Here is a 26,980-nt window from a genome sequence, read left to right on the forward strand (position 1 = left end):
TTTCATTATTAAGTAGAATGGCCAGCAGAGGGCACTAGAAGACCACTTATTGGCTCACTTTCACTTTAAACCAGTTTTCTGCACTAAAGCAAACCAGTTTTTCCATGTTAACTCAATGCATGCTTACACACACACACACACACACACACACACACACACACACACACACACACACACACAGCATAGTTAACCATGATTTACCATGATATACCACGTTCTAGTATTATTTACCAGGAGATAAACGACAATCTAGTATTATTTACTTTGATTTACCATGTTTCTAGCCTGATTTATCACATTACTAGCAATTATTTGAAGTGTCAGTGCAAATAAAGTGATTAACACTGACAAAATATGATTGTGTTATAATAGTTATTGCTATATAAGTGATTTTTTAGTGTGTATTCAAGTATAAATGCAAGCACATGTGGAAATATTTAATTAATAAGTAGAATGGCCAGCAGAGGGCACTAGAAGACCACTTATTGGCTCACTTTCACTTTAAACTTCATGATTTTCACCATTTTTCTGTACTAAAGCAAACCAGTTTTTCCATTTTAACTCCATAATGCATGTTTACACACACACACACACACACACACACACACACACACACACACACACACACACACACACACACACACACACACACACACACACAAAGACAAATGTTGTTGTTTTTTCAATGCTATTGGGATATGTCATTATGAAAATATATTTCAATGGTCTATAAACATTTCACAAAGTCTTTGTAAGCTATTAATCAGATTATTCAGAATTTATTTAGAAACCTAAGACTACACACACACATTATGTTGTAGATACAGATATTTGAAATATATGATGTGATCAAACTGTCAATACTAATACTTTAACAGATGGATTTTGAGTAAATGTAATTGTAAATGTTAAAATAGGGATTTTATAAAGTCTAAATATAAATTATAGAACAATATGACAAAATGACTATTTTAAACAGCAGGGGGCAGTAAAATACCACTTATTGGCTTAATATGCCATTAATTCATATCATTTTCACCTTTTTAACTGTTACAGAGGCAAATTTTGTCCGATCTGTCTGAAATTTTTCATCCTTGTTCAGGGTGATATTTCACACGTTCTGACTTGTTTTTAAGAAGGTCTGAGCATTGATTAAAGAGATATAGGCTTTCGGGGACACTTGGTAAAGGCCACATTTTGAAGTGAACCTATTATAGCTATCCAAATGAAGAAGTTCAACTTTTTCTGACAACTATTGTTCTAGTGAGTCCAGAGAATGGTTATGCGATAGTTTTTAACATTATGATATGAAAATTATATGATCAGACATGGAAAAGACCATTTACAGCCAATACAGGCAGTTTGCCATAGGAAATATATGGTTTAAAAGCCTTTTAACTGTTATAGCGCCACCTTTGGTCCGATCTCCATAAAATGTTGCATGCTTGTTAATGATATTATGTCACATATGCTCACCAACTTTTGTGAAGTTATGAGTTTTCATTTAGGATTTATAGGGTTTTTAGTGTATTTTGCCACGCCCATTTTATAAATGACCCTATTACAGCCATCCAAATGCAAAAGTTCAACTTTTTTTTGATAATTATTGATCTAGAGAGTCCAGAGAATTGTCCTAGACTGGTCTGGTTGCGATCGGGCAAAAAACCTAGGACTAGTTCGCAAAAGTAGGTTTTTAACATATTCATGAATAATTAATGAACAGTTTGATTGACAGCAATGGTTCTTGAGGCAAAGTTGTTCAGGATGAGGAGATCTATCAAATGATATGCATATTGTGTGGATATTTGTAACACCACGTGATTACAGAGCCGTAAAACTCGTTAGCGCCAACTAGTGGCCGATTTCTTTTAAAATTCTTACAGACCTCTAGGGCCATGAGCCGAACATGCCCATTGAGTTTCGTTTCGATCGGCCTCCGTTAACCTTGTCTAATAGGTGCTCAAACTTCATTGGCCGATGGCGGCCATGTTTTTTGAGATACGCCAATGTCCTCATACACATACATGGCACCTTGGACCAAGACACTGCATACCAATTTTCAAGTCAATCGGACTAACGGTCAGGTGGTTATAGCCTGATTTATGTTTTTTTCATGTTATAGCGCCACCATGAGGCCAATCGTCGCGATTTTTTTACTGTGACCCCAGACTGAACTCATACACATGTGTACCAAGTTTGGTGAAGATACCTCATTTACTTCGGGAGTTATAGCCATTTTAATCAAATAGGCCCCTCCCACAACGTACGTTTTGGCGCCCCTTAGCGACCGTGAATCGAAATTTCAACTTTTTTTCGATAATTATTGATATTCAGTCTCCAGAGAACATTTCTGCACTGGTTTGGTACCAATCGGGTAAAAAACCAGGGACTAGTTCGCAAAAGTAGGTTTTTGACAAAATTCAAAATGGCGGAAAATCTATCATGGCGGAAATGAAATCGGAGATATACGTTTTGTTCGTCAGGCGTCCAGCTTTCCAATGATATAAGACACTTGAGTCTACGACATACGGTCTAGGAGTTATGAGCAGTTTCGCGCTTTTGGTTGTTATAGCGCCACCTATGGGCCAATCGGGGTCATAATCTCTGAACCTTTCCTCGATTTTTGTACTACCATCTGGCAAAGTTTCAAAGTTCCAGCTCTTACGGTTTGGGCTGCACGATGCGTTTTACGGCAGAATAATAATAATAATAATAATAATAATAATAATTAAAGCTGCAAGCAGCATTTATCGGGGTTCAAGCAGTTAAGGCCTTTAAGGCATTTAAGCACAAAAGCATCAAAAGTTATTAAGATTTATTTAGGAAGCATGTAACCACTGACATAATAGATGGAAAAGACCATTTACAGCCAATACAGGCAATTTGCCATGGGATATATATGGTTTTAAAGCTTTTTAACAGTTATAGCGCCACCTATGGTCCGATCTCCATAAAATTGTTTACTGTGACCTCAAATTGAACCCATACACATGTGTACTGAGTTTGGTGAAGATATCTCATTTACTTCTTGAGTTATAGCCATTTGAGTAAAATAGGCTCCTCCCACAACGATTTGCCACATTCTAGAATTATTTAATATGATTCTAGCATGATTTACTATCATATACCATGTTCCAGAATGATTTATTAGGATTCTAGCATGATTTACCTTGATACACCTCATTTCAGTATTATTTACTATGATTTACAATGTTTCTAGCATGATTAACCACATTACTAGCAATTATGTGAAGTGTCAGTGCAAATGAGGTGATGAACACTGACAAAATATTATTGTGTTATAATAGTTAGTTATATACGTGATTTTTGTGTGTGTGTCCAAGTATGAATGCAAAAGCACATGTAAAATATTTCATTATTAAGTAGAATGGCCAGCAGAGGGCACTAGAAGACCACTTATTGGCTCACTTTCACTTTAAACCAGTTTTCTGCACTAAAGCAAACCAGTTTTTCCATGTTAACTCAATGCATGCTTACACACACACACACACACACACACACACACACACACACACACACACACACACACACACACAGCATAGTTAACCATGATTTACCATGATATACCACGTTCTAGTATTATTTACCAGGAGATAAACAACAATCTAGTATTATTTACTTTGATTTACCATGTTTCTAGCCTGATTTATCACATTACTAGCAATTATTTGAAGTGTCAGTGCAAATAAAGTGATTAACACTGACAAAATATGATTGTGTTATAATGGTTATTGCTATATAAGTGATTTTTTTAGTGTGTATTCAAGTATGAATGCAAGCACATGTTGAAATATTTCATTAATAAGTAGAATGGCCTGCAGAGGGCAGTAGAAGACCACTTATTGGCTCACTTTCACTTTAAACCAGTTTTCTGCACTAAAGCAAACCAGTTTATCCATGTTAACTCAATGCATGCTTACACACACACACACACACACACACACACACACACACACACAGCATAGTTAACCATGATTTACCACATTACTAGCAATTATTTGAAGTGTCAGTGCAAATAAAGTGATTAACACTGACAAAATATGATTGTGTTATAATAGTTATTGCTATATAAGTGATTTTTAGTGTGTATTCAAGTATAAATGCAAGCACATGTGGAAAAATTTAATTAATAAGTAGAATGGCCAGCAGAGGGCAGTAGAAGACCACTTATTGGCTCACTTTCACTTTAAACCTCATGATTTTGACCAGTTTTCTGCACTAAAGCAAACCAGTGTTTCCATGTTAACTCAATAATGCATACTTGCTACATATGCTACACACAATAATGCTACACACACACACACACACACACACACACACACACACACACACAAATGTTTCAGTGATATTGGTGTCACATTCACCTTCATCACATTCACCTTCTGTCTTCATCACATTCACCATCTGTCGTCATCACCTGCACCTGCTCCTCATCACCCTCCTCATCATCACCTGCTCCTCATCATCATAACCGTCACCTGTTGTCCTTGTCTTGATCTGTGTATTTAAGTTCCCCTCTCATCCATTATCATTGTCGGTTATTGTTTGTGCACTAGCACTCTGTTATGTTTGTTTTCATGTTGGAAAATAAAACCTTTGTTATATTTGTACCACACACACACACACACACACACACACACACACACACACACACCATCATTTATCATGATTTACCATGGCTGATACCAATACCAATATGAGAAAATGACTATTTTAAACAGCAGGGGGCAGTAAAATACCACTTATTGGCTTAACATGCCATTAATTCATATCATTTTCACCTTTTTAACTGTTATAGAGGCAAATTTTGTCCGATCTGTCTGAAAATTTTCATGCTTGTTCAGGGTGATATTTCACACGTTCTGACTTGTTTTTAAGAAGGTCTGAGCATTGATTAAAGAGATATAGGCTTTCGGGGACACTTGGTAAAGGCCAGATTTTGAAGTGAACCTATTATAGCTATCCAAATGAAGTAGTTCAACTTTCTGACAATTATTGATCTAGTGAGTCCAGAGAATTGTATTGCACTAGTTTTTTAACATTATGATATGAAAATTATATGATCAGAGATGGAAAAGACCATTTACAGCCAATACAGGCAGTTTACCATAGGAAATATATGATTTTAAAGCTTTTTAACAGTTATAGCGCCACCTATCGTCCGATCTCCATAGAATTTTTCATGCTTGTTAATGATGTTATGTCACATATGCTGACCAATTTTTGTGAAGTTCTGAGTTTTTATTTAGGATTTATAGGCTTTTTAATGTATTTTGACACGCCCATTTTATAAATTACCCTATTACAGCCACCCAAATGCAAAAGTTCAACTTTTTTTTGATAATTATTGATCTAGAGAGTCCAGAGAATTGTCCTAGACTGGTCTGGTTCTGATCGGGCGAAAAACCAGGGACTAGTTCGCAAAAGTAGGTTTTTAACATATTCATGAATATTTAATGAACAGTTTGATTGACAGTGATGGTTCTTGAGGCAAAGTTGTTCAGCATGAGCAGATCTATCAGATGATATGCATTTTGTGATGATAAGTGTAACACCACGTGATTACAGAGCCTTAAAACTCGTTAGCGCCAACTAGTGGCCGATTTCTTTCAAAATTCTTACAGACCTCTAGGGGCTTGAGCCGAACATGCCCATCGAGTTTCGCTCCGATCGGACGTCGTTAACGGTGCTCAAACCTCATTGGCCAATGGCGGCCATGTTTTTTGAGATACGCCAATATCCTTTTAGACATACATGGCCCCTTGGGCCAAGACACTGCATACCAAATTTCAAGTCATTCGGAAAAACGGTCAGTTGTCTATATGTTTTTATTTGTTTTATAGCGCCACCATGTGGCCAATCGACGCAATTTTTTTACTGTGACCTCAGATTGACCTCTTACACATGTGTACCAAGTTTGGTGAAGTTTACTTAATTACTTCTTGAGTTATAGCCATTTTAGTAAAATAGGCTCCTCCCACAACGTTAATTTTGCACCCCCTAGCGACCATTAATCGAAATTTCAACTTTTTTTCGATAATTATTGATCTTCAGACTCCAGAGAACAATTCCGCACTGGTTTGGTTCCGATCGGGCGAAAAACCAGGGACTAGTTCGCAAAAGTAGGTTTTTGACAAAATTCAAAATGGCGAAAAATCTATCATGGCGGAAATGAAATCGGAGATATACGTTTTTTTCTTCAGAAGCTCTGGATTTCAATGATATAAGACACTTGAAGCTACGCCTTACGGTCTGGGAGTTCTGAGCAGTTTTGCGCTTTTGATTGCTATAGCGCCACCTATGGGCCGATTGGGCTGAGTCCGTGTATCTGAGTAGCGAGCAATAGTACTACCATCTGGCAAAGTTTCAAGTCTCTAGGTCTTACGGTTTGGGCTGCACGATGCGTTTTATGGCGGAAAAATAATAATAATAAAAATCAGGACGATTACAATAGGGTTTCAGCACTTCGTGCTTGAACCCCTAATAATAAAAATCAGTACAATTACAATAGGGTTTCAGCACTTCGTGCTTGAACCCCTAATAAGAAGAGACATTTTGGACAGTTATAGCGCCACCTATTGTCCGATCTTCACGAAACTTGGCATGCTTCTTCACCATGGTCTGACACATCTGCTCATCGATTTTCGTGAAGTTTGGGGTTTTCCCTTAGGTTGTATAGGCTTTTGAGTGTTTTTTTGTCCCTCCCTCCCCTTTCCTAAATGACCCTGCTACAGCCAGGCAAATGCAAAAGTTCCACTTTTTTTCAATAATTATTGATCTAGAGAGTCCAGAGAACTGTGCTAGACTGGTCTGGTTCCGATTGGGCCAAAAACCAGGGACTAGTTCGCAAAAGTAGGTTTTTGACAAAATTGGCCATAACAATTTTTTTTTTGCTCGTAGGTGAATTTGGAGATAGCCATTTTGTCCGTCTGGATCCAGGGATCACAGTGATGCTAAAATGGACAATCTAGGACAAACTGTCTAGGAGTTGTGAGCAATTTAGTAAATGTGGTCATTGTAGCGCCACCTATGGGCCAATCTGGGTCATACTTTGATAGGTTCTCCCCAAATTGAGGACTACCATTTGGCAAAGTTTCAAGGTTCCAGCTCTTACGGTTTGGTCTGCACGATGCGTTTTATGGCGGAAAAATAATAATAATAAAAATCAGGACGATTACAATAGGGTTTCAGCACTTCGTGCTTGAACCCCTAATAATAAAAATCAGTACAATTACAATAGGGTTTCAGCACTTCGTGCTTGAACCCCTAATAAGAAGAGACATTTTGGACAGTTATAGCGCCACCTATTGTCCGATCTTCACGAAACTTGGCATGCTTCTTCACCATGGTCTGACACATCTGCTCATCGATTTTCGTGAAGTTTGGGGTTTTCCCTTAGGTTGTATAGGCTTTTGAGTGTTTTTTTGTCCCTCCCTCCCCTTTCCTAAATGACCCTGCTACAGCCAGGCAAATGCAAAAGTTCCACTTTTTTTCAATAATTATTGATCTAGAGAGTCCAGAGAACTGTGCTAGACTGGTCTGGTTCCGATTGGGCCAAAAACCAGGGACTAGTTCGCAAAAGTAGGTTTTTGACAAAATTGGCCATAACAATTTTTTTTTTGCTCGTAGGTGAATTTGGAGATAGCCATTTTGTCCGTCTGGATCCAGGGATCACAGTGATGCTAAAATGGACAATCTAGGACAAACTGTCTAGGAGTTGTGAGCAATTTAGTAAATGTGGTCATTGTAGCGCCACCTATGGGCCAATCTGGGTCATACTTTGATAGGTTCTCCCCAAATTGAGGACTACCATTTGGCAAAGTTTCAAGGTTCCAGCTCTTACGGTTTGGTCTGCACGATGCGTTTTAGGGCGGAATAATAATAATAATAATAATAATAATAAAAATCAGTACAATTACAATAGGGTTTCAGCACTTCGTGCTTGAACCCCTAATAAGAAGAGACATTTTGGACAGTTATAGCGCCACCTATTGTCCGATCTTCACGAAACTTGGCATGCTTCTTCACCATGGTCTGACACATCTGCTCATCGATTTTCGTGAAGTTTGGGGTTTTCCCTTAGGTTGTATAGGCTTTTGAGTGTTTTTTTGTCCCTCCCTCCCCTTTCCTAAATGACCCTGCTACAGCCAGGCAAATGCAAAAGTTCCACTTTTTTTCAATAATTATTGATCTAGAGAGTCCAGAGAACTGTGCTAGACTGGTCTGGTTCCGATTGGGCCAAAAACCAGGGACTAGTTCGCAAAAGTAGGTTTTTGACAAAATTGGCCATAACAATTTTTTTTTTGCTCGTAGGTGAATTTGGAGATAGCCATTTTGTCCGTCTGGATCCAGGGATCACAGTGATGCTAAAATGGACAATCTAGGACAAACTGTCTAGGAGTTGTGAGCAATTTAGTAAATGTGGTCATTGTAGCGCCACCTATGGGCCAATCTGGGTCATACTTTGATAGGTTCTCCCCAAATTGAGGACTACCATTTGGCAAAGTTTCAAGGTTCCAGCTCTTACGGTTTGGTCTGCACGATGCGTTTTATGGCGGAAAAATAATAATAATAAAAATCAGGACGATTACAATAGGGTTTCAGCACTTCGTGCTTGAACCCCTAATAATAAAAATCAGTACAATTACAATAGGGTTTCAGCACTTCGTGCTTGAACCCCTAATAAGAAGAGACATTTTGGACAGTTATAGCGCCACCTATTGTCCGATCTTCACGAAACTTGGCATGCTTCTTCACCATGGTCTGACACATCTGCTCATCGATTTTCGTGAAGTTTGGGGTTTTCCCTTAGGTTGTATAGGCTTTTGAGTGTTTTTTTGTCCCTCCCTCCCCTTTCCTAAATGACCCTGCTACAGCCAGGCAAATGCAAAAGTTCCACTTTTTTTCAATAATTATTGATCTAGAGAGTCCAGAGAACTGTGCTAGACTGGTCTGGTTCCGATTGGGCCAAAAACCAGGGACTAGTTCGCAAAAGTAGGTTTTTGACAAAATTGGCCATAACAATTTTTTTTTTGCTCGTAGGTGAATTTGGAGATAGCCATTTTGTCCGTCTGGATCCAGGGATCACAGTGATGCTAAAATGGACAATCTAGGACAAACTGTCTAGGAGTTGTGAGCAATTTAGTAAATGTGGTCATTGTAGCGCCACCTATGGGCCAATCTGGGTCATACTTTGATAGGTTCTCCCCAAATTGAGGACTACCATTTGGCAAAGTTTCAAGGTTCCAGCTCTTACGGTTTGGTCTGCACGATGCGTTTTAGGGCGGAATAATAATAATAATAATAATAATAATAAAAATCAATACAATTACAATAGGGTTTCAGCACTTCGTGCTTGAACCCCTAATAAGAAGAGACATTTTGGACAGTTATAGCGCCACCTATTGTCCGATCTTCACGAAACTTGGCATGCTTCTTCACCATGGTCTGACACATCTGCTCATCGATTTTCGTGAAGTTTGGGGTTTTCCCTTAGGTTGTATAGGCTTTTGAGTGTTTTTTTGTCCCTCCCTCCCCTTTCCTAAATGACCCTGCTACAGCCAGGCAAATGCAAAAGTTCCACTTTTTTTCAATAATTATTGATCTAGAGAGTCCAGAGAACTGTGCTAGACTGGTCTGGTTCCGATTGGGCCAAAAACCAGGGACTAGTTCGCAAAAGTAGGTTTTTGACAAAATTGGCCATAACAATTTTTTTTTTGCTCGTAGGTGAATTTGGAGATAGCCATTTTGTCCGTCTGGATCCAGGGATCACAGTGATGCTAAAATGGACAATCTAGGACAAACTGTCTAGGAGTTGTGAGCAATTTAGTAAATGTGGTCATTGTAGCGCCACCTATGGGCCAATCTGGGTCATACTTTGATAGGTTCTCCCCAAATTGAGGACTACCATTTGGCAAAGTTTCAAGGTTCCAGCTCTTACGGTTTGGTCTGCACGATGCGTTTTATGGCGGAAAAATAATAATAATAAAAATCAGGACGATTACAATAGGGTTTCAGCACTTCGTGCTTGAACCCCTAATAATAAAAATCAGTACAATTACAATAGGGTTTCAGCACTTCGTGCTTGAACCCCTAATAAGAAGAGACATTTTGGACAGTTATAGCGCCACCTATTGTCCGATCTTCACGAAACTTGGCATGCTTCTTCACCATGGTCTGACACATCTGCTCATCGATTTTCGTGAAGTTTGGGGTTTTCCCTTAGGTTGTATAGGCTTTTGAGTGTTTTTTTGTCCCTCCCTCCCCTTTCCTAAATGACCCTGCTACAGCCAGGCAAATGCAAAAGTTCCACTTTTTTTCAATAATTATTGATCTAGAGAGTCCAGAGAACTGTGCTAGACTGGTCTGGTTCCGATTGGGCCAAAAACCAGGGACTAGTTCGCAAAAGTAGGTTTTTGACAAAATTGGCCATAACAATTTTTTTTTTGCTCGTAGGTGAATTTGGAGATAGCCATTTTGTCCGTCTGGATCCAGGGATCACAGTGATGCTAAAATGGACAATCTAGGACAAACTGTCTAGGAGTTGTGAGCAATTTAGTAAATGTGGTCATTGTAGCGCCACCTATGGGCCAATCTGGGTCATACTTTGATAGGTTCTCCCCAAATTGAGGACTACCATTTGGCAAAGTTTCAAGGTTCCAGCTCTTACGGTTTGGTCTGCACGATGCGTTTTAGGGCGGAATAATAATAATAATAATAATAATAATAAAAATCAGTACAATTACAATAGGGTTTCAGCACTTCGTGCTTGAACCCCTAATAAGAAGAGACATTTTGGACAGTTATAGCGCCACCTATTGTCCGATCTTCACGAAACTTGGCATGCTTCTTCACCATGGTCTGACACATCTGCTCATCGATTTTCGTGAAGTTTGGGGTTTTCCCTTAGGTTGTATAGGCTTTTGAGTGTTTTTTTGTCCCTCCCTCCCCTTTCCTAAATGACCCTGCTACAGCCAGGCAAATGCAAAAGTTCCACTTTTTTTCAATAATTATTGATCTAGAGAGTCCAGAGAACTGTGCTAGACTGGTCTGGTTCCGATTGGGCCAAAAACCAGGGACTAGTTCGCAAAAGTAGGTTTTTGACAAAATTGGCCATAACAATTTTTTTTTTGCTCGTAGGTGAATTTGGAGATAGCCATTTTGTCCGTCTGGATCCAGGGATCACAGTGATGCTAAAATGGACAATCTAGGACAAACTGTCTAGGAGTTGTGAGCAATTTAGTAAATGTGGTCATTGTAGCGCCACCTATGGGCCAATCTGGGTCATACTTTGATAGGTTCTCCCCAAATTGAGGACTACCATTTGGCAAAGTTTCAAGGTTCCAGCTCTTACGGTTTGGTCTGCACGATGCGTTTTATGGCGGAAAAATAATAATAATAAAAATCAGGACGATTACAATAGGGTTTCAGCACTTCGTGCTTGAACCCCTAATAATAAAAATCAGTACAATTACAATAGGGTTTCAGCACTTCGTGCTTGAACCCCTAATAAGAAGAGACATTTTGGACAGTTATAGCGCCACCTATTGTCCGATCTTCACGAAACTTGGCATGCTTCTTCACCATGGTCTGACACATCTGCTCATCGATTTTCGTGAAGTTTGGGGTTTTCCCTTAGGTTGTATAGGCTTTTGAGTGTTTTTTTGTCCCTCCCTCCCCTTTCCTAAATGACCCTGCTACAGCCAGGCAAATGCAAAAGTTCCACTTTTTTTCAATAATTATTGATCTAGAGCAGTGGTTCCCAAACCTGTCCTGCCGGCACCCCAACACTGCACATTTTCTTTGTCTCCCTAATCAAACACACCTGATTCAACTCATCAGCTCATTAACCCATGTGATAATGAGCTGATGAGTTGAATCAGGTGTGTTTGATTAGGGAGACAAAGAAAATGTGCAGTGTTGGGGTGCCGGCAGGACAGGTTTGGGAACCACTGATCTAGAGAGTCCAGAGAACTGTGCTAGACTGGTCTGGTTCCGATTGGGCCAAAAACCAGGGACTAGTTCGCAAAAGTAGGTTTTTGACAAAATTGGCCATAACAATTTTTTTTTTGCTCGTAGGTGAATTTGGAGATAGCCATTTTGTCCGTCTGGATCCAGGGATCACAGTGATGCTAAAATGGACAATCTAGGACAAACTGTCTAGGAGTTGTGAGCAATTTAGTAAATGTGGTCATTGTAGCGCCACCTATGGGCCAATCTGGGTCATACTTTGATAGGTTCTCCCCAAATTGAGGACTACCATTTGGCAAAGTTTCAAGGTTCCAGCTCTTACGGTTTGGTCTGCACGATGCGTTTTAGGGCGGAATAATAATAATAATAATAATAATAATAAAAATCAGTACAATTACAATAGGGTTTCAGCACTTCGTGCTTGAACCCCTAATAAGAAGAGACATTTTGGACAGTTATAGCGCCACCTATTGTCCGATCTTCACGAAACTTGGCATGCTTCTTCACCATGGTCTGACACATCTGCTCATCGATTTTCGTGAAGTTTGGGGTTTTCCCTTAGGTTGTATAGGCTTTTGAGTGTTTTTTTGTCCCTCCCTCCCCTTTCCTAAATGACCCTGCTACAGCCAGGCAAATGCAAAAGTTCCACTTTTTTTCAATAATTATTGATCTAGAGAGTCCAGAGAACTGTGCTAGACTGGTCTGGTTCCGATTGGGCCAAAAACCAGGGACTAGTTCGCAAAAGTAGGTTTTTGACAAAATTGGCCATAACAATTTTTTTTTTGCTCGTAGGTGAATTTGGAGATAGCCATTTTGTCCGTCTGGATCCAGGGATCACAGTGATGCTAAAATGGACAATCTAGGACAAACTGTCTAGGAGTTGTGAGCAATTTAGTAAATGTGGTCATTGTAGCGCCACCTATGGGCCAATCTGGGTCATACTTTGATAGGTTCTCCCCAAATTGAGGACTACCATTTGGCAAAGTTTCAAGGTTCCAGCTCTTACGGTTTGGTCTGCACGATGCGTTTTAGGGCGGAATAATAATAATAATAATAATAATAATAAAAATCAGTACAATTACAATAGGGTTTCAGCACTTCGTGCTTGAACCCCTAATAAGAAGAGACATTTTGGACAGTTATAGCGCCACCTATTGTCCGATCTTCACGAAACTTGGCATGCTTCTTCACCATGGTCTGACACATCTGCTCATCGATTTTCGTGAAGTTTGGGGTTTTCCCTTAGGTTGTATAGGCTTTTGAGTGTTTTTTTGTCCCTCCCTCCCCTTTCCTAAATGACCCTGCTACAGCCAGGCAAATGCAAAAGTTCCACTTTTTTTCAATAATTATTGATCTAGAGAGTCCAGAGAACTGTGCTAGACTGGTCTGGTTCCGATTGGGCCAAAAACCAGGGACTAGTTCGCAAAAGTAGGTTTTTGACAAAATTGGCCATAACAATTTTTTTTTTGCTCGTAGGTGAATTTGGAGATAGCCATTTTGTCCGTCTGGATCCAGGGATCACAGTGATGCTAAAATGGACAATCTAGGACAAACTGTCTAGGAGTTGTGAGCAATTTAGTAAATGTGGTCATTGTAGCGCCACCTATGGGCCAATCTGGGTCATACTTTGATAGGTTCTCCCCAAATTGAGGACTACCATTTGGCAAAGTTTCAAGGTTCCAGCTCTTACGGTTTGGTCTGCACGATGCGTTTTATGGCGGAAAAATAATAATAATAAAAATCAGGACGATTACAATAGGGTTTCAGCACTTCGTGCTTGAACCCCTAATAATAAAAATCAGTACAATTACAATAGGGTTTCAGCACTTCGTGCTTGAACCCCTAATAAGAAGAGACATTTTGGACAGTTATAGCGCCACCTATTGTCCGATCTTCACGAAACTTGGCATGCTTCTTCACCATGGTCTGACACATCTGCTCATCGATTTTCGTGAAGTTTGGGGTTTTCCCTTAGGTTGTATAGGCTTTTGAGTGTTTTTTTGTCCCTCCCTCCCCTTTCCTAAATGACCCTGCTACAGCCAGGCAAATGCAAAAGTTCCACTTTTTTTCAATAATTATTGATCTAGAGCAGTGGTTCCCAAACCTGTCCTGCCGGCACCCCAACACTGCACATTTTCTTTGTCTCCCTAATCAAACACACCTGATTCAACTCATCAGCTCATTAACCCATGTGATAATGAGCTGATGAGTTGAATCAGGTGTGTTTGATTAGGGAGACAAAGAAAATGTGCAGTGTTGGGGTGCCGGCAGGACAGGTTTGGGAACCACTGATCTAGAGAGTCCAGAGAACTGTGCTAGACTGGTCTGGTTCCGATTGGGCCAAAAACCAGGGACTAGTTCGCAAAAGTAGGTTTTTGACAAAATTGGCCATAACAATTTTTTTTTTGCTCGTAGGTGAATTTGGAGATAGCCATTTTGTCCGTCTGGATCCAGGGATCACAGTGATGCTAAAATGGACAATCTAGGACAAACTGTCTAGGAGTTGTGAGCAATTTAGTAAATGTGGTCATTGTAGCGCCACCTATGGGCCAATCTGGGTCATACTTTGATAGGTTCTCCCCAAATTGAGGACTACCATTTGGCAAAGTTTCAAGGTTCCAGCTCTTACGGTTTGGTCTGCACGATGCGTTTTAGGGCGGAATAATAATAATAATAATAATAATAATAAAAATCAGTACAATTACAATAGGGTTTCAGCACTTCGTGCTTGAACCCCTAATAAGAAGAGACATTTTGGACAGTTATAGCGCCACCTATTGTCCGATCTTCACGAAACTTGGCATGCTTCTTCACCATGGTCTGACACATCTGCTCATCGATTTTCGTGAAGTTTGGGGTTTTCCCTTAGGTTGTATAGGCTTTTGAGTGTTTTTTTGTCCCTCCCTCCCCTTTCCTAAATGACCCTGCTACAGCCAGGCAAATGCAAAAGTTCCACTTTTTTTCAATAATTATTGATCTAGAGAGTCCAGAGAACTGTGCTAGACTGGTCTGGTTCCGATTGGGCCAAAAACCAGGGACTAGTTCGCAAAAGTAGGTTTTTGACAAAATTGGCCATAACAATTTTTTTTTTGCTCGTAGGTGAATTTGGAGATAGCCATTTTGTCCGTCTGGATCCAGGGATCACAGTGATGCTAAAATGGACAATCTAGGACAAACTGTCTAGGAGTTGTGAGCAATTTAGTAAATGTGGTCATTGTAGCGCCACCTATGGGCCAATCTGGGTCATACTTTGATAGGTTCTCCCCAAATTGAGGACTACCATTTGGCAAAGTTTCAAGGTTCCAGCTCTTACGGTTTGGTCTGCACGATGCGTTTTAGGGCGGAATAATAATAATAATAATAATAATAATAAAAATCAGTACAATTACAATAGGGTTTCAGCACTTCGTGCTTGAACCCCTAATAAGAAGAGACATTTTGGACAGTTATAGCGCCACCTATTGTCCGATCTTCACGAAACTTGGCATGCTTCTTCACCATGGTCTGACACATCTGCTCATCGATTTTCGTGAAGTTTGGGGTTTTCCCTTAGGTTGTATAGGCTTTTGAGTGTTTTTTTGTCCCTCCCTCCCCTTTCCTAAATGACCCTGCTACAGCCAGGCAAATGCAAAAGTTCCACTTTTTTTCAATAATTATTGATCTAGAGAGTCCAGAGAACTGTGCTAGACTGGTCTGGTTCCGATTGGGCCAAAAACCAGGGACTAGTTCGCAAAAGTAGGTTTTTGACAAAATTGGCCATAACAATTTTTTTTTTGCTCGTAGGTGAATTTGGAGATAGCCATTTTGTCCGTCTGGATCCAGGGATCACAGTGATGCTAAAATGGACAATCTAGGACAAACTGTCTAGGAGTTGTGAGCAATTTAGTAAATGTGGTCATTGTAGCGCCACCTATGGGCCAATCTGGGTCATACTTTGATAGGTTCTCCCCAAATTGAGGACTACCATTTGGCAAAGTTTCAAGGTTCCAGCTCTTACGGTTTGGTCTGCACGATGCGTTTTAGGGCGGAATAATAATAATAATAATAATAATAATAAAAATCAGTACAATTACAATAGGGTTTCAGCACTTCGTGCTTGAACCCCTAATAAGAAGAGACATTTTGGACAGTTATAGCGCCACCTATTGTCCGATCTTCACGAAACTTGGCATGCTTCTTCACCATGGTCTGACACATCTGCTCATCGATTTTCGTGAAGTTTGGGGTTTTCCCTTAGGTTGTATAGGCTTTTGAGTGTTTTTTTGTCCCTCCCTCCCCTTTCCTAAATGACCCTGCTACAGCCAGGCAAATGCAAAAGTTCCACTTTTTTTCAATAATTATTGATCTAGAGAGTCCAGAGAACTGTGCTAGACTGGTCTGGTTCCGATTGGGCCAAAAACCAGGGACTAGTTCGCAAAAGTAGGTTTTTGACAAAATTGGCCATAACAATTTTTTTTTTGCTCGTAGGTGAATTTGGAGATAGCCATTTTGTCCGTCTGGATCCAGGGATCACAGTGATGCTAAAATGGACAATCTAGGACAAACTGTCTAGGAGTTGTGAGCAATTTAGTAAATGTGGTCATTGTAGCGCCACCTATGGGCCAATCTGGGTCATACTTTGATAGGTTCTCCCCAAATTGAGGACTACCATTTGGCAAAGTTTCAAGGTTCCAGCTCTTACGGTTTGGTCTGCACGATGCGTTTTATGGCGGAAAAATAATAATAATAAAAATCAGGACGATTACAATAGGGTTTCAGCACTTCGTGCTTGAACCCCTAATAATAAAAATCAGTACAATTACAATAGGGTTTCAGCACTTCGTGCTTGAACCCCTAATAAGAAGAGACATTTTGGACAGTTATAGCGCCACCTATTGTCCGATCTTCACGAAACTTGGCATGCTTCTTCACCATGGTCTGACACATCTGCTCATCGATTTTCGTGAAGTTTGGGGTTTTCCCTTAGGTTGTATAGGCTTTTGAGTGTTTTTTTGTCCCTCCCTCCCCTTTCCTAAATGACCCTGCTACAGCCAGGCAAATGCAAAAGTTCCACTTTTTTTCAATAATTATTGATCTAGAGCAGTGGTTCCCAAACCTGTCCTGCCGGCACCCCAACACTGCACATTTTCTTTGTCTCCCTAATCAAACACACCTGATTCAACTCATCAGCTCATTAACCCATGTGATAATGAGCTGATGAGTTGAATCAGGTGTGTTTGATTAGGGAGACAAAGAAAATGTGCAGTGTTGGGGTGCCGGCAGGACAGGTTTGGGAACCACTGATCTAGAGAGTCCAGAGAACTGTGCTAGACTGGTCTGGTTCCGATTGGGCCAAAAACCAGGGACTAGTTCGCAAAAGTAGGTTTTTGACAAAATTGGCCATAACAATTTTTTTTTTGCTCGTAGGTGAATTTGGAGATAGCCATTTTGTCCGTCTGGATCCAGGGATCACAGTGATGCTAAAATGGACAATCTAGGACAAACTGTCTAGGAGTTGTGAGCAATTTAGTAAATGTGGTCATTGTAGCGCCACCTATGGGCCAATCTGGGTCATACTTTGATAGGTTCTCCCCAAATTGAGGACTACCATTTGGCAAAGTTTCAAGGTTCCAGCTCTTACGGTTTGGTCTGCACGATGCGTTTTAGGGCGGAATAATAATAATAATAATAATAATAATAAAAATCAGTACAATTACAATAGGGTTTCAGCACTTCGTGCTTGAACCCCTAATAAGAAGAGACATTTTGGACAGTTATAGCGCCACCTATTGTCCGATCTTCACGAAACTTGGCATGCTTCTTCACCATGGTCTGACACATCTGCTCATCGATTTTCGTGAAGTTTGGGGTTTTCCCTTAGGTTGTATAGGCTTTTGAGTGTTTTTTTGTCCCTCCCTCCCCTTTCCTAAATGACCCTGCTACAGCCAGGCAAATGCAAAAGTTCCACTTTTTTTCAATAATTATTGATCTAGAGAGTCCAGAGAACTGTGCTAGACTGGTCTGGTTCCGATTGGGCCAAAAACCAGGGACTAGTTCGCAAAAGTAGGTTTTTGACAAAATTGGCCATAACAATTTTTTTTTTGCTCGTAGGTGAATTTGGAGATAGCCATTTTGTCCGTCTGGATCCAGGGATCACAGTGATGCTAAAATGGACAATCTAGGACAAACTGTCTAGGAGTTGTGAGCAATTTAGTAAATGTGGTCATTGTAGCGCCACCTATGGGCCAATCTGGGTCATACTTTGATAGGTTCTCCCCAAATTGAGGACTACCATTTGGCAAAGTTTCAAGGTTCCAGCTCTTACGGTTTGGTCTGCACGATGCGTTTTAGGGCGGAATAATAATAATAATAATAATAATAATAAAAATCAGTACAATTACAATAGGGTTTCAGCACTTCGTGCTTGAACCCCTAATAAGAAGAGACATTTTGGACAGTTATAGCGCCACCTATTGTCCGATCTTCACGAAACTTGGCATGCTTCTTCACCATGGTCTGACACATCTGCTCATCGATTTTCGTGAAGTTTGGGGTTTTCCCTTAGGTTGTATAGGCTTTTGAGTGTTTTTTTGTCCCTCCCTCCCCTTTCCTAAATGACCCTGCTACAGCCAGGCAAATGCAAAAGTTCCACTTTTTTTCAATAATTATTGATCTAGAGAGTCCAGAGAACTGTGCTAGACTGGTCTGGTTCCGATTGGGCCAAAAACCAGGGACTAGTTCGCAAAAGTAGGTTTTTGACAAAATTGGCCATAACAATTTTTTTTTTGCTCGTAGGTGAATTTGGAGATAGCCATTTTGTCCGTCTGGATCCAGGGATCACAGTGATGCTAAAATGGACAATCTAGGACAAACTGTCTAGGAGTTGTGAGCAATTTAGTAAATGTGGTCATTGTAGCGCCACCTATGGGCCAATCTGGGTCATACTTTGATAGGTTCTCCCCAAATTGAGGACTACCATTTGGCAAAGTTTCAAGGTTCCAGCTCTTACGGTTTGGTCTGCACGATGCGTTTTAGGGCGGAATAATAATAATAATAATAATAATAATAAAAATCAGTACAATTACAATAGGGTTTCAGCACTTCGTGCTTGAACCCCTAATAAGAAGAGACATTTTGGACAGTTATAGCGCCACCTATTGTCCGATCTTCACGAAACTTGGCATGCTTCTTCACCATGGTCTGACACATCTGCTCATCGATTTTCGTGAAGTTTGGGGTTTTCCCTTAGGTTGTATAGGCTTTTGAGTGTTTTTTTGTCCCTCCCTCCCCTTTCCTAAATGACCCTGCTACAGCCAGGCAAATGCAAAAGTTCCACTTTTTTTCAATAATTATTGATCTAGAGAGTCCAGAGAACTGTGCTAGACTGGTCTGGTTCCGATTGGGCCAAAAACCAGGGACTAGTTCGCAAAAGTAGGTTTTTGACAAAATTGGCCATAACAATTTTTTTTTTGCTCGTAGGTGAATTTGGAGATAGCCATTTTGTCCGTCTGGATCCAGGGATCACAGTGATGCTAAAATGGACAATCTAGGACAAACTGTCTAGGAGTTGTGAGCAATTTAGTAAATGTGGTCATTGTAGCGCCACCTATGGGCCAATCTGGGTCATACTTTGATAGGTTCTCCCCAAATTGAGGACTACCATTTGGCAAAGTTTCAAGGTTCCAGCTCTTACGGTTTGGTCTGCACGATGCGTTTTAGGGCGGAATAATAATAATAATAATAATAATAATAAAAATCAGTACAATTACAATAGGGTTTCAGCACTTCGTGCTTGAACCCCTAATAAGAAGAGACATTTTGGACAGTTATAGCGCCACCTATTGTCCGATCTTCACGAAACTTGGCATGCTTCTTCACCATGGTCTGACACATCTGCTCATCGATTTTCGTGAAGTTTGGGGTTTTCCCTTAGGTTGTATAGGCTTTTGAGTGTTTTTTTGTCCCTCCCTCCCCTTTCCTAAATGACCCTGCTACAGCCAGGCAAATGCAAAAGTTCCACTTTTTTTCAATAATTATTGATCTAGAGAGTCCAGAGAACTGTGCTAGACTGGTCTGGTTCCGATTGGGCCAAAAACCAGGGACTAGTTCGCAAAAGTAGGTTTTTGACAAAATTGGCCATAACAATTTTTTTTTTGCTCGTAGGTGAATTTGGAGATAGCCATTTTGTCCGTCTGGATCCAGGGATCACAGTGATGCTAAAATGGACAATCTAGGACAAACTGTCTAGGAGTTGTGAGCAATTTAGTAAATGTGGTCATTGTAGCGCCACCTATGGGCCAATCTGGGTCATACTTTGATAGGTTCTCCCCAAATTGAGGACTACCATTTGGCAAAGTTTCAAGGTTCCAGCTCTTACGGTTTGGTCTGCACGATGCGTTTTAGGGCGGAATAATAATAATAATAATAATAATAATAAAAATCAGTACAATTACAATAGGGTTTCAGCACTTCGTGCTTGAACCCCTAATAAGAAGAGACATTTTGGACAGTTATAGCGCCACCTATTGTCCGATCTTCACGAAACTTGGCATGCTTCTTCACCATGGTCTGACACATCTGCTCATCGATTTTCGTGAAGTTTGGGGTTTTCCCTTAGGTTGTATAGGCTTTTGAGTGTTTTTTTGTCCCTCCCTCCCCTTTCCTAAATGACCCTGCTACAGCCAGGCAAATGCAAAAGTTCCACTTTTTTTCAATAATTATTGATCTAGAGAGTCCAGAGAACTGTGCTAGACTGGTCTGGTTCCGATTGGGCCAAAAACCAGGGACTAGTTCGCAAAAGTAGGTTTTTGACAAAATTGGCCATAACAATTTTTTTTTTGCTCGTAGGTGAATTTGGAGATAGCCATTTTGTCCGTCTGGATCCAGGGATCACAGTGATGCTAAAATGGACAATCTAGGACAAACTGTCTAGGAGTTGTGAGCAATTTAGTAAATGTGGTCATTGTAGCGCCACCTATGGGCCAATCTGGGTCATACTTTGATAGGTTCTCCCCAAATTGAGGACTACCATTTGGCAAAGTTTCAAGGTTCCAGCTCTTACGGTTTGGTCTGCACGATGCGTTTTATGGCGGAAAAATAATAATAATAAAAATCAGGACGATTACAATAGGGTTTCAGCACTTCGTGCTTGAACCCCTAATAATAAAAATCAGTACAATTACAATAGGGTTTCAGCACTTCGTGCTTGAACCCCTAATAAGAAGAGACATTTTGGACAGTTATAGCGCCACCTATTGTCCGATCTTCACGAAACTTGGCATGCTTCTTCACCATGGTCTGACACATCTGCTCATCGATTTTCGTGAAGTTTGGGGTTTTCCCTTAGGTTGTATAGGCTTTTGAGTGTTTTTTTGTCCCTCCCTCCCCTTTCCTAAATGACCCTGCTACAGCCAGGCAAATGCAAAAGTTCCACTTTTTTTCAATAATTATTGATCTAGAGCAGTGGTTCCCAAACCTGTCCTGCCGGCACCCCAACACTGCACATTTTCTTTGTCTCCCTAATCAAACACACCTGATTCAACTCATCAGCTCATTAACCCATGTGATAATGAGCTGATGAGTTGAATCAGGTGTGTTTGATTAGGGAGACAAAGAAAATGTGCAGTGTTGGGGTGCCGGCAGGACAGGTTTGGGAACCACTGATCTAGAGAGTCCAGAGAACTGTGCTAGACTGGTCTGGTTCCGATTGGGCCAAAAACCAGGGACTAGTTCGCAAAAGTAGGTTTTTGACAAAATTGGCCATAACAATTTTTTTTTTGCTCGTAGGTGAATTTGGAGATAGCCATTTTGTCCGTCTGGATCCAGGGATCACAGTGATGCTAAAATGGACAATCTAGGACAAACTGTCTAGGAGTTGTGAGCAATTTAGTAAATGTGGTCATTGTAGCGCCACCTATGGGCCAATCTGGGTCATACTTTGATAGGTTCTCCCCAAATTGAGGACTACCATTTGGCAAAGTTTCAAGGTTCCAGCTCTTACGGTTTGGTCTGCACGATGCGTTTTAGGGCGGAATAATAATAATAATAATAATAATAATAAAAATCAGTACAATTACAATAGGGTTTCAGCACTTCGTGCTTGAACCCCTAATAAGAAGAGACATTTTGGACAGTTATAGCGCCACCTATTGTCCGATCTTCACGAAACTTGGCATGCTTCTTCACCATGGTCTGACACATCTGCTCATCGATTTTCGTGAAGTTTGGGGTTTTCCCTTAGGTTGTATAGGCTTTTGAGTGTTTTTTTGTCCCTCCCTCCCCTTTCCTAAATGACCCTGCTACAGCCAGGCAAATGCAAAAGTTCCACTTTTTTTCAATAATTATTGATCTAGAGAGTCCAGAGAACTGTGCTAGACTGGTCTGGTTCCGATTGGGCCAAAAACCAGGGACTAGTTCGCAAAAGTAGGTTTTTGACAAAATTGGCCATAACAATTTTTTTTTTGCTCGTAGGTGAATTTGGAGATAGCCATTTTGTCCGTCTGGATCCAGGGATCACAGTGATGCTAAAATGGACAATCTAGGACAAACTGTCTAGGAGTTGTGAGCAATTTAGTAAATGTGGTCATTGTAGCGCCACCTATGGGCCAATCTGGGTCATACTTTGATAGGTTCTCCCCAAATTGAGGACTACCATTTGGCAAAGTTTCAAGGTTCCAGCTCTTACGGTTTGGTCTGCACGATGCGTTTTAGGGCGGAATAATAATAATAATAATAATAATAATAAAAATCAGTACAATTACAATAGGGTTTCAGCACTTCGTGCTTGAACCCCTAATAAGAAGAGACATTTTGGACAGTTATAGCGCCACCTATTGTCCGATCTTCACGAAACTTGGCATGCTTCTTCACCATGGTCTGACACATCTGCTCATCGATTTTCGTGAAGTTTGGGGTTTTCCCTTAGGTTGTATAGGCTTTTGAGTGTTTTTTTGTCCCTCCCTCCCCTTTCCTAAATGACCCTGCTACAGCCAGGCAAATGCAAAAGTTCCACTTTTTTTCAATAATTATTGATCTAGAGAGTCCAGAGAACTGTGCTAGACTGGTCTGGTTCCGATTGGGCCAAAAACCAGGGACTAGTTCGCAAAAGTAGGTTTTTGACAAAATTGGCCATAACAATTTTTTTTTTGCTCGTAGGTGAATTTGGAGATAGCCATTTTGTCCGTCTGGATCCAGGGATCACAGTGATGCTAAAATGGACAATCTAGGACAAACTGTCTAGGAGTTGTGAGCAATTTAGTAAATGTGGTCATTGTAGCGCCACCTATGGGCCAATCTGGGTCATACTTTGATAGGTTCTCCCCAAATTGAGGACTACCATTTGGCAAAGTTTCAAGGTTCCAGCTCTTACGGTTTGGTCTGCACGATGCGTTTTATGGCGGAAAAATAATAATAATAAAAATCAGGACGATTACAATAGGGTTTCAGCACTTCGTGCTTGAACCCCTAATAATAAAAATCAGTACAATTACAATAGGGTTTCAGCACTTCGTGCTTGAACCCCTAATAAGAAGAGACATTTTGGACAGTTATAGCGCCACCTATTGTCCGATCTTCACGAAACTTGGCATGCTTCTTCACCATGGTCTGACACATCTGCTCATCGATTTTCGTGAAGTTTGGGGTTTTCCCTTAGGTTGTATAGGCTTTTGAGTGTTTTTTTGTCCCTCCCTCCCCTTTCCTAAATGACCCTGCTACAGCCAGGCAAATGCAAAAGTTCCACTTTTTTTCAATAATTATTGATCTAGAGCAGTGGTTCCCAAACCTGTCCTGCCGGCACCCCAACACTGCACATTTTCTTTGTCTCCCTAATCAAACACACCTGATTCAACTCATCAGCTCATTAACCCATGTGATAATGAGCTGATGAGTTGAATCAGGTGTGTTTGATTAGGGAGACAAAGAAAATGTGCAGTGTTGGGGTGCCGGCAGGACAGGTTTGGGAACCACTGATCTAGAGAGTCCAGAGAACTGTGCTAGACTGGTCTGGTTCCGATTGGGCCAAAAACCAGGGACTAGTTCGCAAAAGTAGGTTTTTGACAAAATTGGCCATAACAATTTTTTTTTTGCTCGTAGGTGAATTTGGAGATAGCCATTTTGTCCGTCTGGATCCAGGGATCACAGTGATGCTAAAATGGACAATCTAGGACAAACTGTCTAGGAGTTGTGAGCAATTTAGTAAATGTGGTCATTGTAGCGCCACCTATGGGCCAATCTGGGTCATACTTTGATAGGTTCTCCCCAAATTGAGGACTACCATTTGGCAAAGTTTCAAGGTTCCAGCTCTTACGGTTTGGTCTGCACGATGCGTTTTAGGGCGGAATAATAATAATAATAATAATAATAATAAAAATCAGTACAATTACAATAGGGTTTCAGCACTTCGTGCTTGAACCCCTAATAAGAAGAGACATTTTGGACAGTTATAGCGCCACCTATTGTCCGATCTTCACGAAACTTGGCATGCTTCTTCACCATGGTCTGACACATCTGCTCATCGATTTTCGTGAAGTTTGGGGTTTTCCCTTAGGTTGTATAGGCTTTTGAGTGTTTTTTTGTCCCTCCCTCCCCTTTCCTAAATGACCCTGCTACAGCCAGGCAAATGCAAAAGTTCCACTTTTTTTCAATAATTATTGATCTAGAGAGTCCAGAGAACTGTGCTAGACTGGTCTGGTTCCGATTGGGCCAAAAACCAGGGACTAGTTCGCAAAAGTAGGTTTTTGACAAAATTGGCCATAACAATTTTTTTTTTGCTCGTAGGTGAATTTGGAGATAGCCATTTTGTCCGTCTGGATCCAGGGATCACAGTGATGCTAAAATGGACAATCTAGGACAAACTGTCTAGGAGTTGTGAGCAATTTAGTAAATGTGGTCATTGTAGCGCCACCTATGGGCCAATCTGGGTCATACTTTGATAGGTTCTCCCCAAATTGAGGACTACCATTTGGCAAAGTTTCAAGGTTCCAGCTCTTACGGTTTGGTCTGCACGATGCGTTTTATGGCGGAAAAATAATAATAATAAAAATCAGGACGATTACAATAGGGTTTCAGCACTTCGTGCTTGAACCCCTAATAATAAAAATCAGTACAATTACAATAGGGTTTCAGCACTTCGTGCTTGAACCCCTAATAAGAAGAGACATTTTGGACAGTTATAGCGCCACCTATTGTCCGATCTTCACGAAACTTGGCATGCTTCTTCACCATGGTCTGACACATCTGCTCATCGATTTTCGTGAAGTTTGGGGTTTTCCCTTAGGTTGTATAGGCTTTTGAGTGTTTTTTTGTCCCTCCCTCCCCTTTCCTAAATGACCCTGCTACAGCCAGGCAAATGCAAAAGTTCCACTTTTTTTCAATAATTATTGATCTAGAGCAGTGGTTCCCAAACCTGTCCTGCCGGCACCCCAACACTGCACATTTTCTTTGTCTCCCTAATCAAACACACCTGATTCAACTCATCAGCTCATTAACCCATGTGATAATGAGCTGATGAGTTGAATCAGGTGTGTTTGATTAGGGAGACAAAGAAAATGTGCAGTGTTGGGGTGCCGGCAGGACAGGTTTGGGAACCACTGATCTAGAGAGTCCAGAGAACTGTGCTAGACTGGTCTGGTTCCGATTGGGCCAAAAACCAGGGACTAGTTCGCAAAAGTAGGTTTTTGACAAAATTGGCCATAACAATTTTTTTTTTGCTCGTAGGTGAATTTGGAGATAGCCATTTTGTCCGTCTGGATCCAGGGATCACAGTGATGCTAAAATGGACAATCTAGGACAAACTGTCTAGGAGTTGTGAGCAATTTAGTAAATGTGGTCATTGTAGCGCCACCTATGGGCCAATCTGGGTCATACTTTGATAGGTTCTCCCCAAATTGAGGACTACCATTTGGCAAAGTTTCAAGGTTCCAGCTCTTACGGTTTGGTCTGCACGATGCGTTTTAGGGCGGAATAATAATAATAATAATAATAATAATAAAAATCAGTACAATTACAATAGGGTTTCAGCACTTCGTGCTTGAACCCCTAATAAGAAGAGACATTTTGGACAGTTATAGCGCCACCTATTGTCCGATCTTCACGAAACTTGGCATGCTTCTTCACCATGGTCTGACACATCTGCTCATCGATTTTCGTGAAGTTTGGGGTTTTCCCTTAGGTTGTATAGGCTTTTGAGTGTTTTTTTGTCCCTCCCTCCCCTTTCCTAAATGACCCTGCTACAGCCAGGCAAATGCAAAAGTTCCACTTTTTTTCAATAATTATTGATCTAGAGAGTCCAGAGAACTGTGCTAGACTGGTCTGGTTCCGATTGGGCCAAAAACCAGGGACTAGTTCGCAAAAGTAGGTTTTTGACAAAATTGGCCATAACAATTTTTTTTTTGCTCGTAGGTGAATTTGGAGATAGCCATTTTGTCCGTCTGGATCCAGGGATCACAGTGATGCTAAAATGGACAATCTAGGACAAACTGTCTAGGAGTTGTGAGCAATTTAGTAAATGTGGTCATTGTAGCGCCACCTATGGGCCAATCTGGGTCATACTTTGATAGGTTCTCCCCAAATTGAGGACTACCATTTGGCAAAGTTTCAAGGTTCCAGCTCTTACGGTTTGGTCTGCACGATGCGTTTTAGGGCGGAATAATAATAATAATAATAATAATAATAAAAATCAGTACAATTACAATAGGGTTTCAGCACTTCGTGCTTGAACCCCTAATAAGAAGAGACATTTTGGACAGTTATAGCGCCACCTATTGTCCGATCTTCACGAAACTTGGCATGCTTCTTCACCATGGTCTGACACATCTGCTCATCGATTTTCGTGAAGTTTGGGGTTTTCCCTTAGGTTGTATAGGCTTTTGAGTGTTTTTTTGTCCCTCCCTCCCCTTTCCTAAATGACCCTGCTACAGCCAGGCAAATGCAAAAGTTCCACTTTTTTTCAATAATTATTGATCTAGAGAGTCCAGAGAACTGTGCTAGACTGGTCTGGTTCCGATTGGGC

This window comes from Abramis brama (genome assembly GCF_963993115.1).
Source record: "Abramis brama genome assembly, chromosome: 4".
NCBI lineage: Eukaryota > Metazoa > Chordata > Actinopteri > Cypriniformes > Leuciscidae > Abramis > Abramis brama.